General features: G+C 41.1%; 1 long non-coding RNA gene across 1 annotated transcript in view; it reads right to left on the reverse strand.

Moving 5' to 3' along the window:
* Positions 1–2,506: 2,506 nt before the first annotated feature.
* LOC113033359 (uncharacterized) overlaps positions 2,507–18,588 on the reverse strand; it is a 68,281-nt gene continuing 52,199 nt past the window's right edge. Inside the window, exons 2-3 of the long non-coding RNA XR_003274018.1 lie at positions 2,830–2,950; positions 2,507–2,569 (exon numbers count right to left, since the gene is read on the reverse strand). This is a non-coding gene — a long non-coding RNA (uncharacterized LOC113033359). The remainder of the gene's footprint in view (positions 2,570–2,829; positions 2,951–18,588) is intronic.

The raw sequence follows: 18,588 nt of genomic DNA on the forward strand, positions 1-18,588 counted from the left end.
TGTCTCTGCAGCCCAGATGTGAGTTTCGGTCCCTGGTAGCGAGTGTGCTATTGGGTTATGTCTGTGAGTCAGGGCTGCACAGGGAAACGGGTGTCTCTGACATGCAGAGCGGGGATTTGTGACAGGCATCTCTGAAGATGAACAGGACCTGCAGATGAAAGCGCAGGTGAGGCACGACCCACATTTCCATGTCCTCCCATCAGAACCCCAGTCATCAGCTGCTCTCAAGGGCCAGCAAATGAAACATATCGTGCAGCATTTGTCATATCTGTGTGGGAGTAGGAATTCTGTATGTATTTAAGTGCAGTATGTAGTGTTTTGGAATGTGTCTGTACATGCATGTTAGCATTTGGGACTGTCTGTGGGTGTAGGGGCGTGAGTTTGTGAGGACATATATCAAAGAGAAAAGCCTCAGGTTCATTTCAACATCACTGGGCCCCTAACAGGGCTCTATGGAGTGATGCTTTAATATGCTGTATATCATCATGCTCTCGTCATCATCATTTAATCTAGTTTTCTCTTCTTTTTTTAATTGACACAGTAAGAAATAATGGTGGAGCTTCCATGATAAGAGAACTAAATAGAGCACTTTGCTCTCAAACTGCTGGTTCACTTGTGGTTCCTAGAATATTTTAAAGTAGAATGGGAGGCAGAGCATTTTGCTTTCAAGCCTCTCTTCTGTGGAAACAGCTCCCAGTTTAGATTCAGGACACAGACACCCTATCTACCTTTAAGATTAGCCTTAAAACTTTCCTTTTTGATAAAGCTTACAGTTAGGGCTGGATCAGGTGACTCTGAATCCTCTCTTAGTTGCGCTGCAATAGGTCTAGGCTGCGGGGGACTTCCCGTGTTCTGCATTTCATCATTAGTTATTATCGATCTCTTCCAAAGGGTGTCTTTTGTCTTCCGTCCCTCCCCTCCACCCAAACCAGTCACGACAGATGGCTGTGCCAGAGTATTTCCTGTTAAAAGGTAGTTTTTCCTTCCCACTGTCACCAAATGTTTGATCATAGGGGGGACTTCTGATTGCCGGTGTCTTCTCTGTGTTATTGTAAAAAAAACACCTTTTGACAGCTGTTGTTGTCATTTGCAGTTTTGTATGAATAAAACTGTAAAACTAGTTAATTCTGAGCTACGTTATGCATTCTTCCAGAGTTGCATACTGCACAGGAAGGGTTGTAGCTCTGTGTTTTGGATAGGAAGTTGTTTAAATGCACCTTTGATTAAATGCTGACTAAAAATGTGAAAAGTTTTAATCTCATTTTTCAAGCAACCTACCCAAACCTACATGTGATTCGTAGGCTGTAAAAGCCCAACAATTTTCCCAGCAATGGTCTAGTGTGTTCACAGTACTAAAGTTAATGTTTATTCAATCCCTTTAAGAATGCACTGCACAATACCCTTTAAAAGCTTGAATTTTGATGTATATTATTAGCATTTCTTTGCACTTGTGATTAACAAACAACACATAAATCACTAAAGGTTAAGACTGGGTAATATTCATTAATAGTGAAACACTGAGCTGAGATTGTTTGGGTTCTCTGTGTGATTTATCATACTAACAGCTGCTTTGGTTAATGGCTTCAATCGAATAATCTGTTATAGGCTATCATTTCGCCACGCCTCTGTTGACACTTAAGTCTCACTGGGACCATTTTTCAATTAGGTGATTAGTTTCATTGAGCATACAAATTAGTACCTCCTGTGAGGAGCTTCCCCAAATGTGTAAAGCTTATTTAAAAATATAATGCTTCATTTCGCCGTGAATCTGATCCTGATGAATATGTCACTCCGGCCATTTATTATTCAGCACAGCTGAACGAGAGAAAGGAGATGCTGGCTGTTCCTCTGTAAATATGGATTGTGGGACTTATTTGTCATAGTTCGGGTAAAATTAGTGTAGGGGTCTGAGCAAGACCACCTGGGCCGGAGATTTGTAATCAGAGGATGTGTTTTCCTCCCTGCACGCAACTGCTATTTGAGATCTCACGCTCACTTGCCCTGTGCTAAGGTATCGGAAGGGTAATGGCTTAACTCGTGTGTAAAAAGTGAGGCGAGCACCACTTAGTGTGGTAGCTGTCACTTCCTGATTGTCAGCAAACGGAGAGCGAGTGTGAAAGAAAGAGAAAGGCAAGAGAAGTTAAAATTGCAAGTTGGTGCAGGGTGAAAACTTGAAACTGCTATTTTTTTCTCTATTTTGTTGTGCATGAACTGTATCATAAATATAAGCAATAAGAAAAAAATAGGTTTAACAGATCATTATGATACTGTTGCAAAGACCTCAAGTCAGCCTACTGTAGATCTAATAATGTAGATCTTATTTCGTCACAGCTTTAGTGTAAAAAAAAACCAACCTTTTTCTCCCTCATAGCCATGTATGGACTGTGATACTACATCAAGCACACAAGTGAAAACATAGAGAAGTGTGTGTTTCTTCACAATGCCTGAAGCTTAAAGTCTGACCTTTTCCCCTCTTCATCTCGCTCTCACCTTTTTCCTCTCTCCTCTGCCCCGGAGCACCAAAGGGTGGGACTGACCGAGGAAGCCTATGGCATCACCCATCCCCGAGCTTGGAAAAAGAAAGAAAAATCTCAGAGGATGATGGCTAGCCTTGACATTGTTGAGACAGTGTTCGGGTGAGGAGAAATGAGGTAAATATCAATGGCGGTGGTCTCACATAGCCCATTAGTCAATGTCTGCAACTTGCTGTCTGAGCATCAGCTCGGAGCAGCCCCAGGGTTCGCGCCAGCGCTGTCCTCCTGGTGAATAGTGCCCAGGCGAAAATAAAGCAACCCGAGCTGGGCATAAATCATTAGGAACATTTGTTACCTCGGGTAATTGTGCTTCATTTATCTTCAGGCCTTTTTCCATTTGTCAACTCCTAGAGGCTGCTGGGTGTCAGCTGTACAGGTCTATGCAGTGAGTTTGGCTGGCTGTGTCTAACCAGAACCTGCAGGAAGCAGTAATAAACAATACACAAGTGTTAGCCTGCAGCATACAAAACACTATAGTTTTATATGTTATCATATTATTATGAGAACCTCAATTTTAGAAAGAAACCATGGATCTTAAAGCAAATTCCAGCATGCTAACATGCTAGCTGATGTTTAAGACAATGCAGAATTTACTAAAGTGTCATACCAGCGCAATCTCTGTTTTGGTGTTTAAAAAAGCGCTGTCAGTATTTTTAGAGCACAGTGAAAAAGGTGGGAAGTCAAAGATTTCTGCAATTCACTCGCAAAAGTCTGCAAACTGGCTAGCTAAGATTTGCAACATGCAATTTACTGCCAAAAGCATGCCTCATTTTTTCCTGTTGATATTAAAATGACCTGACTGCACCTGTGTTTAGAAAACACAACCAATCAATCTTAACAAAACTGACCACAGCTATGAGTGGTCTTTGGTGATTAGGATGACACGCTGTTTTGTCCCGTTTAGTCAACATCTTATTCAACGACTTGTCAATTAGTAATAAAGTTCATGCATACATTCAATAAGGAAGATCTGTAGTCACACAACTGTCTGCTTCCTGAGTGTTTAGTGGCTAATCTATGCTTTGCATCTCTTCCACTTTCCCACACCAGCAAGCTAATTGCCGTGACATCACTTGTCTAGTCCAATAGTCTTTCTGACCACTTTTCAGGCCAATCAGCCTCCACTCCATGTACTTTAAATCTCACTGCTCATCTGTCATTCTCCCCTGAAGACACCTTCATGCAACCCACCTCCTCCCCATTACCACCTCTCCCATGTTACTCAAACTCCATCCAGTGTCTAGACTCCAGGGGGTCTTGTCATAATTCTTATCACTGCTGTGATTCCATTGTGCTGTGATGGGCCATTGGAGTCCAATTACCAAATAGCTTAATTGAATTTTGTACATCAGTTAATCACATTCAATTCGTTGTAATGATCACTCCTTATTGAACTGAATACAATTCACAGCTGTGGCTGAAGAGACTATCAATAGCTTTGGATAAAGGCTACTGGGCCATAAACCATGAAAACTGAACACAAACTTGAGTTAAAAGTAAAACATGTCAGGGGATAATCAGTGTTTTAATGTTTTTGGAGAGGAATATAGGTATAGAAATGTTTTTATGAAAGTCCAATAAACAGATATTTCGGTCTGAATCAAAGTGTGTTGCTACTTCCACAGCTGTAAATTGAAGACTTAAAATAAAGTAGAGAAAGACAGGCTTACAAATGATGGTATTATAAAAGCAACTAAGGCAAAGGAACAAAATGAAATTTGTTCCTCCTTCCAGTGTTTCCAATTCCCACATTAAGCTGGTAATGGGTAAATGCATAATTTTGTCTGTGATGTCAACCTGCATGCAAAAGAAAACAGCAACATTCCCTTGAAACTGATCTTTTCCACAAGTGTGTAAATCTGAAAATACAAACAACATGGTGGCAGCACAAAAGGCATTTCATCATCTTCTCAAAGTAAATCAGGATGACAAAAAAAGATGAGGGAACTACGCAATAAAGACAACATTTTGCTGACTTTACACTGGTAAGAAGCTGTTGAAAGAAGCTTGGCTTCTGGTTGTTCAGGAGTGAAGTCTTATCTCTGACAACTTTTGCCTTTGTCCCTTTTTTTTACTCCAGTGGTTTTTTTGGAAACGGACAGTCTTCCCCATGGTCCCATTCCCATTTTAATGAAGACAGAAGTATTTGGAGAAACGTGCTGGTATGGGTGCATATGGGAAGCAGCATTTCAAAATTATCATTTTAACCAGCTCATAGTCGACGTCGCCTCAAAACCTTACTCTGGTTTCCTTTCAAAAAGAGAAAAAAAAACCACACCACTGTCTTCTCCGATTATCTCAGCTTTTGGAACTAAACACATATGCTGCACATTCTGCAGTATACTGCAAATAACTGCCTGTTGTTATGCAGCCACAACCAATGCTGGCAAGCACAGTTCAATCAGTTTGCGGTTGACACATAAACATACACTAAACACAGCCGAAGACGAGCCCAGAAAAAGCTGAATGAGTGTGAGGTGGGGTGCAGGGTGTGTTTTAATGTGTACTGAGAGCTGCTCTTTAGGAAGGCATCTATTAACACCAATTGTAACCTCACTGCCTTGGAACCTGTCTCCAGCTGTCAGCACACTGCCACCTCTATTCACCTCAGTGACGCACATGACACGCTGTCGTCTGTCTAAAACACACACTCACACACACGCATGCACAAATACACACAAACACACACAAACACAATTATGCAGCCACATAGAACTCAGGCAGCAAACTGCTTAACAAAAGGCAATCTTGGGTCTGACAGAGAGAGCAAGGGAAACAAAACTGGCTTGTCTGTGCTCATTATCATCAATATATAGGCACATGTTCAAAAGTGTGCATTCATTCAGAGGTTTGAAACCAAGCTTACTATTCTTAAAGTGATAAAGACATCTGGCATTGTGTCCTTTGACTTTGGTGCCTTGATGCACTCTTTGCTTGATCCCTTAATAAAAAGTAAAAGATTTATTAGGTGGTTGTAGTTGGTGTTGTCACAGGTTACTCAGGCAAACAGGTTTATGTCCTGTTTGTTGGAGGCCTTGAGTTCTGCATTTGCTTTCATTCACTGCTGATGTAAGTTTAGGCTCCAAATGTATTCCCTAGGGTTTGGGCACCAACAACTACTTTGACATTTTTAGAAGGTGGTTTAGGAGATCACTTCCCCTCCCTGATCCTGGTTGTAACAGAGGTTTCTTACTATTAAGGGGTATTTCCTTCCTTCTGTCATCAAGTGCTTGCTCATAGGGGATCGCCTGATTGTTGGGGTTTCTCTGTATTATTGTAGGATCTTTGTTTTACAATAGAAAGCACCTTGAAGCATCTGTTGTTGTGAAGATCATGGTTTGGGCTGAAACATGAACAGCTAACCAGGTCAATTTAAAATTGATTCCAAGGAATCCTGCAAGTGTTCACATTGATCTGTAGCATTTGATGCCTTAAGAATAAGAACAGGTTTTGTACATTTAATAATAACTATCAGTAAAACACTAGTAGTTCCCTTCGGTGGCACTATACCAACAGGCTGGGTAGCGTGGATGATCTCAAGATTGAATGTGTTAGGTGTGATGCATGAATCACATACAATATGTGGTTTGATCTGCTCAGCTTCCAGTGAAAGGGAACAGAGGCATGTAATGTTCTGTGACTACTGTCAGTGTCACAAATGAAGTGATCTTACTGTCAGTCAACAAAAACCAGCCATTAAAAACAAAGCAGCTTTCCTCCTTCTGCATTACAAACATGAAGTCAAGCAGGATCTTACTTTAAGTGCTCTGCTCAGCCCTTTATATATATATATATATGTGTGTGTGTGTGTGTGTGTGTGTGTGTGTGTGTGTGTGTGTGTGTGTGTGTGTGTGTGTGTGTGTGTGTGTGTGTGTGTGTGTGAAAAATTGCTAGTCAAACATGAGAGAACCACATTCTTAAGTAGTTTTTTAATGAAACTAGCTAAACTATAATTATCATAGCTTTTGTATATATCTATGTATGTTGGTATGGTCCCCATCTCCTCCTAGACAAATGGACCAACCTGAGGAAACTGCGTAGGGCATTGTGAGTGCCAACATTTATATGATATACACAATTAGTTTATTGGTCAGAGCAAATTTTAATCTTCCCAGTTCAGACTATTGATCAAGTTATCAAAATAAGTCACAGTTTAAAAAAAATAAGAATAAAAAAAAGTTTAGAAAAAAAGTGCACAAATGAGACGACAATGGTGTGGGGATAAGAAGACAAAGTTTGTGTGACATCATCATGTCATGAGACACTTTATGAAGCAACCGGTTGGGTAAAACCTTCTCAAACACATATTGATATTATTTTATTATGTTCTTCATTTTAAAGACTTGCATTGTCACATGGATCACTGAATAATAATGAGAGTGAAGATATTATGTAAATCGAAAAGGTGTCATGACGACAAAGAGAGGAGGAAGCGCGTTCAAAGAGTGTTTTTGGCTCTTCTAAGGATCACATCCATGAGTGGCTGGGTGGCTGCTGCTGACAGGAGAGGATGTCTTTTATCAACAGGTGTTAGGAAGCCACTGAAGATATGAGGATAGATAACACAGGCAGAGCGGCACAAACGACCCAGGAAGAGAGATCGCAGACAAGGTGTGTGAGCAACCGCAGCCGCATTCTCAGCCTGCAAACACCCTTTCACCACTTCCACACTCACCTCCGATGCGTTTCTCCACCCAACCCCCCGTGCCACTTATCTCCTTTGAATCATCTGTGGGACCGGGCATTGCCAACTTTAGGTGTAATTAGCAGATGTCGTGCAACCGGCCATTGCCCAATCTCAATAAAAACATGTTTCAAAACAAACAAGAATATAATAGCTAGCACTAGAATAACTCTGCAAAGGTGCAATTACTAACTTACAATAGACAGATGCGCATGCAAAGTGAGTGCAGCATGTGCAAAACAGAAGCCACTCATTGTGTCTGACTTTATTAAATTTTAAACAGCCGCACTGAGCTGCTCTGTTTTAGATTGTGCTTTTGGAAAAAGGATGAATTTCACTCAGTCATGAAGAAAATATTACTGTGTAATGAAAGAAACAAAACATCTGTGATGGAGGTGATGCAGGGTTTTTGGTTTAAAAAAAACAAAGCATGTTACTATAGAACATGGCATGCAAAACATGAAAGACATGCAACCTACCATGAAGAACAAACTGTATTACTGAGGGCAGGAAAAAAAGGGTCAGGACAGAGGAAAAAAACTTTCCTGCCCACCACACCAGATGGGTGCCTTTGCTGTTGTGAGAAGCTAAAGCTGGCTTCAGTCCAAACAACAGGCGCAGTTGCAATATCTGTCTCCAGGGAAACAGCCCTATCTCTTGATGTTCAGGTAGCAGAGGGGGGGAGGGGGATGTTGGAGGTCAGCATCCTGCTTCTAAACCTGGAAAAGGAAACTAATCCAAGGTCAAACAGGGCCACTGTGTTGAGTGAGACTTCACATGGGGATGGGGTATTCAAAGTGCATCCCCATCTCACTAACTCCACAGTCTTCATTAAAACCCTGCACCTGGGCCTGAGACTGATCCATGGGGAAACCCCTCATGGCCACCGCCAGTCAGGCTCCTAAATCTGTCCCCAGCCCCTTATTCACTCCCCACTTATCCCTCCTTCCTCTCTTATTTTAGCCTTTCTGGCGTTTTGGGTCAAGCTCAGCGCCACAATACTGAGCCAATGCGCACAGGAAAGGGATAAGATAGGATTAAGGGGATAACAGAGAGCTAAAGTTGGCAAAAAGAAGAAAAAAAGAAAAATGATCTCTCTGGTGTTTGCTTGTTGCTCTTACAATTAATAATGGGTTGTAATCAGAAGCATTTTTCACCGCTTGTCCTGGGTTTCAGGATCCCTGTTCCCAGTTGTCATCCGGTGTTGAGAGGGCGACACAGGCCCAGGCCCAGCTAGCACCTGATGAAAAGCTTCTTTTTGGTGTTTATCTCAGACACGCACAGACATGGTTCACTACATGAGCTGTTTTCAGTTCATGGAACAGGTTATATTTCTGACTTTGTAACCACAAATGTGACATTTTTATTTGATCAGACATTCTGTACATATGCATAAATGTGTATTATTAAAGTACTCAAACGTGATATGATTTGTTTTCAGCTCCAAATTTGCATTTCTCATTGGGTGTTGATGAAGCCCCTCAGTTAATCCTAGACCCTACAATAATAAAGAGAAAACCCCAACAACCAGACAATCCTCTACAAGCAAATACTTAGTGACAGTAAACAGAAAAGAAAAACTCCCTTTTAACAGGAAGAAATCTTCAGAAAAAACAGTCTCTGGGAGGGTCGGATGTCGGCCGAAGAAAATTCTCATCAGCAGCATAGCCTTCATCCAGGGTTAGGTTTAGGGTTTGGGTTATAATAATATCCAGCACCTTTTTTATTGAGGTTTTTTTCTGTTTGAAAACAGAAAGTGCAAAACCTTTTACAGAAAATCAGTGATACAGAAAAGAGTATATGAAACTTTATTTGAAAGCTAACAACTTCTAGTTTCTGAACGCAGATATATCACAGGTGACAAGGTGGATGCTATGAGATTACATTTCTCTTAACTACTGTTTTGTTATAGTTTAATTTAAAAGATCTAAAGCTAAAGTGACAACATTTTCTAATCCTACAACCTCAGTCAGCTCTTAGGACACGTTGGAAGTGTTATGAAGATAATAACAGATCTGACCTAGTGTTTGCTCCACTGCTAGGACTTTACTGAAATGTTTATCAAAATCATTGTTTGTGAGGCAGCACTTGCTGGCAGTGTAATACTGCCAGATAAAAAGATATCCTACATGTGAAAATCACATTTCTGTGATGTATATGTTTATTGTAAAGTATATAATAACTCAAAGTTATTTGTGCTATGAGGGATTCGAGTAGGTTTTGTCAGCAGTACCACACCATACGCCCTGCCAAGAGTGTGTTTACACCAACCATTGCCGCTGACTAACTCTTTTAGGCCAGGCAGGCCAGCAGTGGTGTCACGCAGCCGGTCCAGTCGTGCCCCAGTCTGGATCTATGTTATTGTTACTGGTAGCATTACCGCGCTTAAGCGCTGCAACTTAATTTGTAACAATAAGAACAAATTAGCCCAATGCTGTCTGCATACAGAATGCACTTATAACTCTGCAACACAAAGCGGGCACACATGAGTAAAACATGCCTGCACCCAAAACACACATGTGCACACAGTCTCCCTACAGTTTGTCTCCTAAACACAAGGAGGCTCAGATTTCAGGCCTTGTGGTTTCCTAAATATATATCGAAGTACACATCAGGCTGCGTGTCACTACTGTTTACAGGAAAGTGATTTATGAGGCTTTTTGGGGAAAAGAGGGAACGGTGATATGGCGTAAATGACTTTCAGAGAGGCGCTGAAGAGGAGGTCAAGCTACCGTGGCCATTAAATCAACAGAAAACTCATTAATGAGGGTTATTTATCTAAGAATAAAGCTGGGAGAACTTACAGCATTTCATATCCATTATGGTGTATAATCACATCAAAGAGCCTACACAATAAAGTTTTCTTTTTTTCTTTTTACATCAGGGTTTGTCGGATGTGAAACCCCGACATAATGCTTCTGTGGATTCCAGACATAACTGCGTGGCACTAAGATAAACATAGTTTGCATGTTGTCAAATAAAGGAACCGTACCAGACCTTGAGAGATTCCTCTATGCTGTCTTCATACAGTATGACAGGCTCTTTGTGCAGCACTTCATGGAGAACAACTAGTCAGACTGGTAGGGTTCCATTTTATTTGGTCTACTTTTGTGTATCTGGATGTGTGCAGTGACTTTGTATCCTTGCACGTACAGCACATGGCGAGCCGAGGTTGCTTCACAGCTCTGTAGCTGCGTATTCTCAAAACACTGACTTCTTTGGCAATAGTGCTGTGATGGAGGCATGGTGGTGTACTGTTAGCTGGAGATGAAGAGCGAGATAAAAACCTCTTGCACACACAGAAAGAAAAATTACTCCACTCCATAGTTTAACAAAAGCAAGAGCATGCAGCCTTTCATGGCGGATGTCCAGTGACAAATTCGGGCCTGAGCATTTTGATATGATAGAAAAAACACACATACAATAGCGAGCGGGTGATAATTAATGACCCGTACATTGAAAACCTATTTTGGTGTGTTTTCAGTGGGGGGGTTTTCAGAAAGATAAACCAAAACTTGACATCTATGTCTCTCGCATACTTAAAATTGGACTGCAGTTTGAATTCTTTGTGCAAACTGTAGCAGCAGGGGAAGCATACTTAGATCTTTTGCTTGTAATAAAGACACAGTATTGAAATACTCCTTTGTAATAGAAAATGTCATATTCAAAAAGTTAATTTCACTCACATAGAAGTGACAATTCAAAAATATGCAGTTCTCACTCAGTGGTCTTTTCAGAATCATGCATGCTTCATTTTAGCTGATGTACTTCAATACTGCACTTAACAACACGATCAGGATGCTGCCTTGTTTAGCCTATGGGTGTGTTTGCTTCTTTTTTCCAACAAACCTACTAAACAGAGCAAAATCATCAGCAATCTGCCCCTATGTAACACTTAACATGTCTGAGCATCGCTCACGCTGCTGGGACTGAAATAGCCAGGCTAAATCTTTGAAGCTTTGATTTTGGCAGATTGATGTGGCCATATTTGGATAGCTACATCTAGTGTTAGGAAGCTATAACACAATGTAATCATGGTGTTATTCCCTGTTATATTAACTGTGATGAAAACAGACAAACAACAAAAAGTGAGACTGGAACAATAACACCATAAAGAGGAAGCAGTACCATATTTTTCGGACCATAAGGCACCACAAGGCGCATTAAGCGAAACAAAACAGTCAGATAAGTCAAACTTTAGTCAACTCATTCTTCTTGCTTCCTCCACTTCCGTACCATTGATTCATTAATGTTGAATTCTCTCGCAGCTCAGTGTTGCCAACTTAGCGACTTTGTCACTATATTTAGCGAGTTTTCAGAAAAAAAGTCGCTAAAAAAAGACGTGAAAGCGTGTATCGCTTTTACTCTCAACAAGCAGCGGGTGCTGTAACGCAGTCAGTTCTTTTACTCTTATGCTGTTTTGTGGATCACAAGGTTTAAAACTACTTATAAACACACACACAATAACTCCACCAGAGTGCCTATTTCGGGTCACTTTTGCCGGTCCAAGCCCGGGTAAAGGAGCAGGGTTGGAATTGTGACATTAAAAAAAACAATAATTGCTAAAAGAAATTTAATTTGTAGTTCTAAATAAACTCTAAATGCATTTAGGATGTTTTTTACTCACTTTATGTCTCTTCCACGATGTTATTTCTCTCTCCAACAACATAGGTTACAATTAGATTAGCATGACCAATTGTGCAAATTAGGCGATGACGTCATTTAGCGACTTCTAGCGACTTTTAGGACAACCAATAGCGATTTTCCTTACTGAGGAGTTGGCAACACTGTCGCAGCTGCTCTATTCCCATGTTGTTGCAGTATGTTAATGACTAACCTCGTATCGTGGATGGATTATTTCAGTTGTTCTCCTAACTGAAGTTTGGTCCGTTTACAGCATTGTGCCATGCTTTTGCATTTGTCCCTAACCATCGGGAACCCTCACATTAGCTTTCGTCTAGTAGAAAAAGGTTAGCGTTCATCCTCCAGCTTCACTGTTTATGTTATGCTAACATAGCTGTGTCGCTAGCATTCATGTAGCACATCATTATAGACCAGCTAGCAAAACTTCAGTAACCCTACAAAAGTCACTGCTGTTTACTTTCCTGTCTACATTTATGTTGGAAGTGATAGCAGAGTTGTATGTTTTAATTTTTTCAGAAATCTCTGAACATGCTATATCATGTTTAGCTGGAAACTAGCGAGCTAACTTCCTGCTTACTTCTAACTCCATTAAATTTAATAAATTCGGTTTTCATGGATGCCTGGATGTTAAACTTAATTGTTACACCTGGTAAAGCAGCAGCTACCATTGAGAGTGAAGGATACCAATGAGTCCAATCCAAGCCAAGCCTAGAACGTCCACCAACCATCAGCTTCAAGATTACTAGCAATGACCAAATGGGTCCCTGCGTGAACACAGCTTTGAGCTTGTTATCATTAATGTTCTCAAACTTTTATTGTATTTAAGATTAAAGCAGTCATTATTCTGATAAAATGTTGGGGGTCAGCCAGTGAGCAGAAAAATATGAACCATATGTGCCATGCTGCAGTTACAAAACCACATGAAACACAAAGAGGCAGGGGTGAGAAGCGGGAGCAGGGCACCGGTTCAAGCTGGATATGTCCAGAGTGAAACATACAGCGAAAGGTGGCCTGCGCTTAAACACCAAACGACCACCCCAAAGTCACCCTGTGGTCCCACCCAAGCTGTGGTTCGGTGGCATCTCAGAAAAGTAGATCCAGTCACGGCGAAATGTATGCGGAGCAGCTCAGGCTTATGCTAGGAAATTAACTCCAGAGTTTAAACTTGAACTGTTAATGTCTTAGGCCCGGCTTTTAAGTATGCAAGGAATTTAAACAAAAGAGGAAAATAGGACTGGAGGCACAAAAAAAAGTCAAACCAAGCCATACTGCCTTGTGTGCTTTGGCAGAGTAAGAATCTTTTTTTCTTTCTTTTTGGAGTGTGAGATGAAGAAAGAGGTAAAGGGGTGGGAGTGTGGTGTTTATTGGTTTCTGCCAAGCCAGTCAGAGAAGCAAACACAAGTAGGGTGAAACCCGATCAGATGACACCATGCCTGAACCGGTGGCGGCACAGTGAGAATTCAGGGGGAAAACACTGATAAACACACAAGGACGGGACAAACGACTTAAAATCATCATTAGATGAGCAGCCCAGATATAACAATTTAGAGTAAAACCCAAATTTGTCTGAGCACGTTTTATGAAACGGGCACAAGGAAGTAGGAAAGTGGATTTTTTTTTTTTTTTTTTTTGTCAAAGTTTGATCAAGGATGACTTTTAACCGTCTCCTCGGATGCAGGGGAAATTTTCCAATTGAAGTCTACTAATCCATCCTCTTGATCCCACTCTGCTCCTCCACTACCACCACCACCCTTCCACGCACACACACACACACACACACATATTCTGGCCCAGGAGGAAAATCCCTCTGTGGCCAGGCATTTCTTTTAAACTTGATATGCTTGTGAATCACCCCTAGTGCTGCAGTGCTGGTCCACTAATGAACACAGGGCCCACAGACTGAGCAGTCCATGCCCTGCTACGCTCCCAGATCGCAGTGGAAAACAGGATCCAGCTGCCCAGCACCCTGTCATTATTATAAAAAAAAAGCTTCCAGAGCACCCTCTGTTTGCCCCTCGACCTGTCTCATACCCTGACCACATCTCACCAATCATGGCCCTTGCTGCAAACTTTGATCTGGACTTAACCTCTTAGCCTGTCTTTATTTTCAGTCTCCTAGCTATAGCATTAACCTGCATCTCCTGTTATTAAAGACGTGAACTGCACCTGAGATCTTTGATCTTGACCAGTTCAGCCCTCAAGTCTAGGTCCTGAGGTTTTATTGTCGATCTGGATGAGATCATTGCACTGAAACGCTTCTTGTTTACACACAATGTCTTCTTCACATACTGCACAAGTCTGCTGATCGCTGTCTTCCCCTCTTAAGTGCGGCAGTCTAGGATCTGTATCTGCACCAGACGCCAATGTAAATATGGACGTGATGTGCAGAGGGAGCAAAGGAGGAAGTTAACTGGGAAGAAGTGAGGACTCAGGAGATTGGCATGAAATTTTTTGTCTGATAAACTCATCAAAGTGCCATGCCTTTGCTGCGAGGAGCTCGAATGGCGTAAAAACACACACACACACACACACACACTCATAACACAAAGGCACGAAAGAGCAAAAAAAAAAACCCATGCACGTTCACACCCCACTGATACCAGCATCAGGGCAGAGTGAAGCCATATCTAATATGCTGAGTGAAAAGTAAACAGCACTGCGGCATCAGGGCTTCCCGCTTACTGACTCAAAACAAGACGGGGCGAGAAGGCTTCCAGGAGCCTGGGGTGGGGCTCCTGGAGGGTGAGGTTGGTTGGCTGTAAAACACACACGAATAATGTCACACACACACTTAAACAGGAACAAGAGTCAACTAGATATAATTGCTCTGTTGTTGTTCTGTCACCAGCAATTATAGCAGGGGTAAGGCAACAGTGATTTACAGCAGGAATGGCTGCTGGTGACAGTTGTTCTTCTCCTAATCTGGATCCACATTATTAACTACATAAATAGCAAATCCACAGACACGATCTAATAGTAATGTATTGAGTAATGAGAGCAGGAATGGGAACCTGCGCTGATGAAACAGTGCCTCGTTGCAAAGCTTTGCCACGGATTGCGTTAGCCTTGTGAGTTGAGAATAAAAGCAAGTGAATTTTATGAGGCTTCAAATGATTTTACAGTGTGTAGAGCATGTGACACAACAGCTGCTCTCATTCCAGGGCTTCACAACATAATGTGGTTTTGTCAGATCTCACTCTTGCATTGGATTTTGCATATTTGGCTGTGTCCCAATTTTGGAGGGGAGGTCTACAAAAAGTGAGTTGGGGGTTGGTGGTGTTATGTGTAACAGGTTTGTGAGCCAGGAGACCGCAGGCTGCATCGAGTTTCCTTCCGATCTTCTTACCCTTGATTGATTCTACTTTTTCAACTTTTAGTCACTTACTTTAGCTTAGTCTCTAAAAACCGCTTTGCTGAGGAAGATAAAAAGCAAGGTTTGGGTTCAAATAAGACCTTTCACACCCATAACCTTTGGGGTTGAAAGAGGTACAGTTAGGAGTGACAGCGCTTTCTTATTAATACCATAACCTGTTCTGTCACACATCGTTGCCAAAGGATGTCTTGTGCAAAACTAAGACGTGACAGTGTCTTTAAAGGCAAGGAATCAGAACAGGGTGGACACAGTCTGTCCTTAGATTATCTCTGCAGATAAGCAAGAAAAAGCTTTAAAGATGGGAAAAGGGAAGAAATCTCAATGAGCGAACTTGTCAGTCACAGAAATGGGATCCGTCTTCCACAGAGGACAGACATACAACAGATGTCACGTGTACACAGATAACATAATAGAAACAGGGTGGCCATGCTGTTTGCAGAAGCCAACATTAAAGCCTGCAGTTGTTATTTCCATGTTCAACAGTGAACATTTACGAATAATTTGTTTAGCAAAAGTATCTTTTTTTCTTTAAGTTGGGAACAAGTGATATAAAACATTGTGTAACTCATGTTAGCGTGTCCCTTTTCTTATCAACCAAGCACTTTACATTCACAAGCCGTTTGCACGCACATGCCAAGAGTACTTCCACTGCTATGGCTCTGAAACTATTATGTTTGGCAATGATATAATAGGGGGTGGTTTATTTTGAGGTTGCAGAGCGTAGTATTTTGCTCACTGATGCAGACTGGAGGAGCTGGAGACTGCACCAAAGACCTGATTCATGGGTGATGCCTTCTACCTTCTGCACCACAAACACTGAACACAAAAGCTAAGATGACGATGAATGAATGATGAGGTTTAGACGTGTCTCTTTTTTTTTTTCATTTACACAAGTTCTTTACCTGGCTCTCTATGCCTATGGATGGAGTTCTGTGTTCATGCCATCCTCTCAGCTCTGCTTCCAAACACCTCGCCACTCTGACAACGAGCCCGCGTGCATGTGTGCGCACTGACTGGCATTTAAACAGACTCCCCTGCTGTCTGCGTTGTAGACACAATAAAGGAAGCTTCAAACACAGCAAAGGGGGATGTGATTTCTTCTCCACCCACACGCAGCGCAGCTCTTCTCTGTGGTCTGAAAAGTTTCACAAATCATGTTAATAAATATCCTGGCCTGAGCAGTCTGCGGCTTTTCGCTCCCAACTACAAGGAGCTGCGCGCTTTTGTTGTGGCCACGCAGTTTCAACATAATCTCGGAACATGTGAAAAATATTTGTAACCATAAAGAAAGGCCAATTGGTATTAATGGTGTGGCACACAGTGGAGGCCTCGGGAAGTGTGTGTTTGAATGTGTGTGCGTGTTTGTGTGTGAGTGGGGAGTGTGTTTGGTCTGGGTCAGTCAGACACACTTGTTTCCCAGTAGGATGGATCTGATAGGGGCCACAGGGCAAGGAGCAGACAGATTCATCAGAGTCATCATCTCGGGGTGTCCGGTATCCCAGAGTGCAGTGGTTCAGCTGCCAGGTCTGCAGTGGCAGCCATGATGGACTCCAGGTGGCAGCTTCAGATGTGCTGCTCCGAACCACAGCACGTTCATAAGTGAATCTAATCTCTATCATTAGTTTTCTCCAAGGTGTTGCTAGCATGAAGTGAACTATATTTCTTCAATGCAGTTTTCATATAAACCATTTGATAATTCAAATGGTTTATGACACCCACTGTCTAAGTAGAAGAATATGATGTTCAAATACAAACATTACATACTGTTACATACATAACAGTGAATGTAATATTCTGTGGGCACTTCCATCTTCTGAGTTGTTAGACTGGCTTTGTCATAGAGACCTGGCCACCCCTTGACCATGTAACAATATAATGTAGACCACTGTTAAATACATTAAATACGTATCAGCATTTTTAATGTATTGTGTATCATTTTATGCATATAGTCTCAAAACCTCCAACCTGACACTTTAAGTTTATTTTCATGAAACTTTGAAATACTGATTAGAATTTAAAGTATGATTTGAAACATGATTATTGTGCACTACAGAATTAATAGTAGACAGTTTGAATTTTCGGACATGAAAACAGTATTTTAGTAAGTATTTGAGTATTTTGAGGTTCTTTTTCGAAGGGATAACATCAAACAAGCTTACACTTAAGCACAGATTTATCTGCACTCATAAAAACAAAAGCATTTCAATTGTTACTTAAAAGAAAGTGTATAGCATAATATGCTTTACAGTTGCATCAGGAAACCAGTCAGTCCAGCATTTCTCAGAAAATGTTGTTTCACTTCCAGTGTGACAGAAATAAATTTTTGTTGCTGTTTCAACATTTAAATGTTTTTCACTGGGTAAAGTAAAAAAGGAAGCTAAGTTAAAATACATTTCTCAGCCACTACGTAATAATTCAAACTTATGAGGTGTTGTACATGTTTAAGACTATTAGTAGTGAAAACATCGGTGGGGAATTGATGTCTTCAACAGAGTTGAACTAAAATCTCCAGCTGGTTTCTAAATCCACGAGAGGACCCCCAACTTGACCCGTGTGAACCTGTGACAGGAGTAACATTGGTCATTTCTAACCATTCATTTCCACCTCACACCCGACTGACTTTCTAACAAGATGTAGCCATTAACATTTAAAATCTCTGCTTTTCAAAATACTTTGTTACAACATTAATATTTTAATTAGTGAGCAGCTGGTAAATTTCATTAAAAATACAAACGTCACACAGTTTTTCTTATATTATTGTGTGACAATGGAAATATAACCCTCAGCAGAGGTTGCTCATAATACATTTTTTTGGGCCGTCAGTATAAGATACCTAGTTAAATTAAAAATTTTGTGACAAGTGTGATTTAGGGCTGTTTGGACTGAAACACCAGAAGCTCTTCTTGGCAATCAATCAAATCCAACTGAAAGCAGTTATTTTTCTAACCTGGCGTGCATCGCAAAGGTATGAAGGCATACCTATAAATATACCACTTCAGCCACCTTAAAGACAGCCTACACTTCCTTCTGGAACAAGGTGCAACCGGCTGCTTTTCTTTTTCTTTTCTTTTCTTGCTTTTCTTATATTTTTGCTGTGGCTCTGTACAGTACTGCTGACGGCCAAATGCTGCATAAAGCTAAAAGGCTGATTTTAACTCGTAAGCAGAGATGGGCAGTAACATTTTTTTTTCTCTTTTTTTTTTTTTTTTTTTTTTTTTTTTTTTTGCGTGTCCCGTTTGGCTCTTTTGCCATCAGAATTATTGTCTAAAGGCAAAGAAAGATGCCCAACGGATTTACTTTACCAAATTGAGCATCCCAGCCTTGCCATAATGGTCCATTTGATTCACCTTTTA

Source organism: Astatotilapia calliptera, chromosome 12 (assembly GCF_900246225.1).
Source record: "Astatotilapia calliptera chromosome 12, fAstCal1.2, whole genome shotgun sequence".
NCBI lineage: Eukaryota > Metazoa > Chordata > Actinopteri > Cichliformes > Cichlidae > Astatotilapia > Astatotilapia calliptera.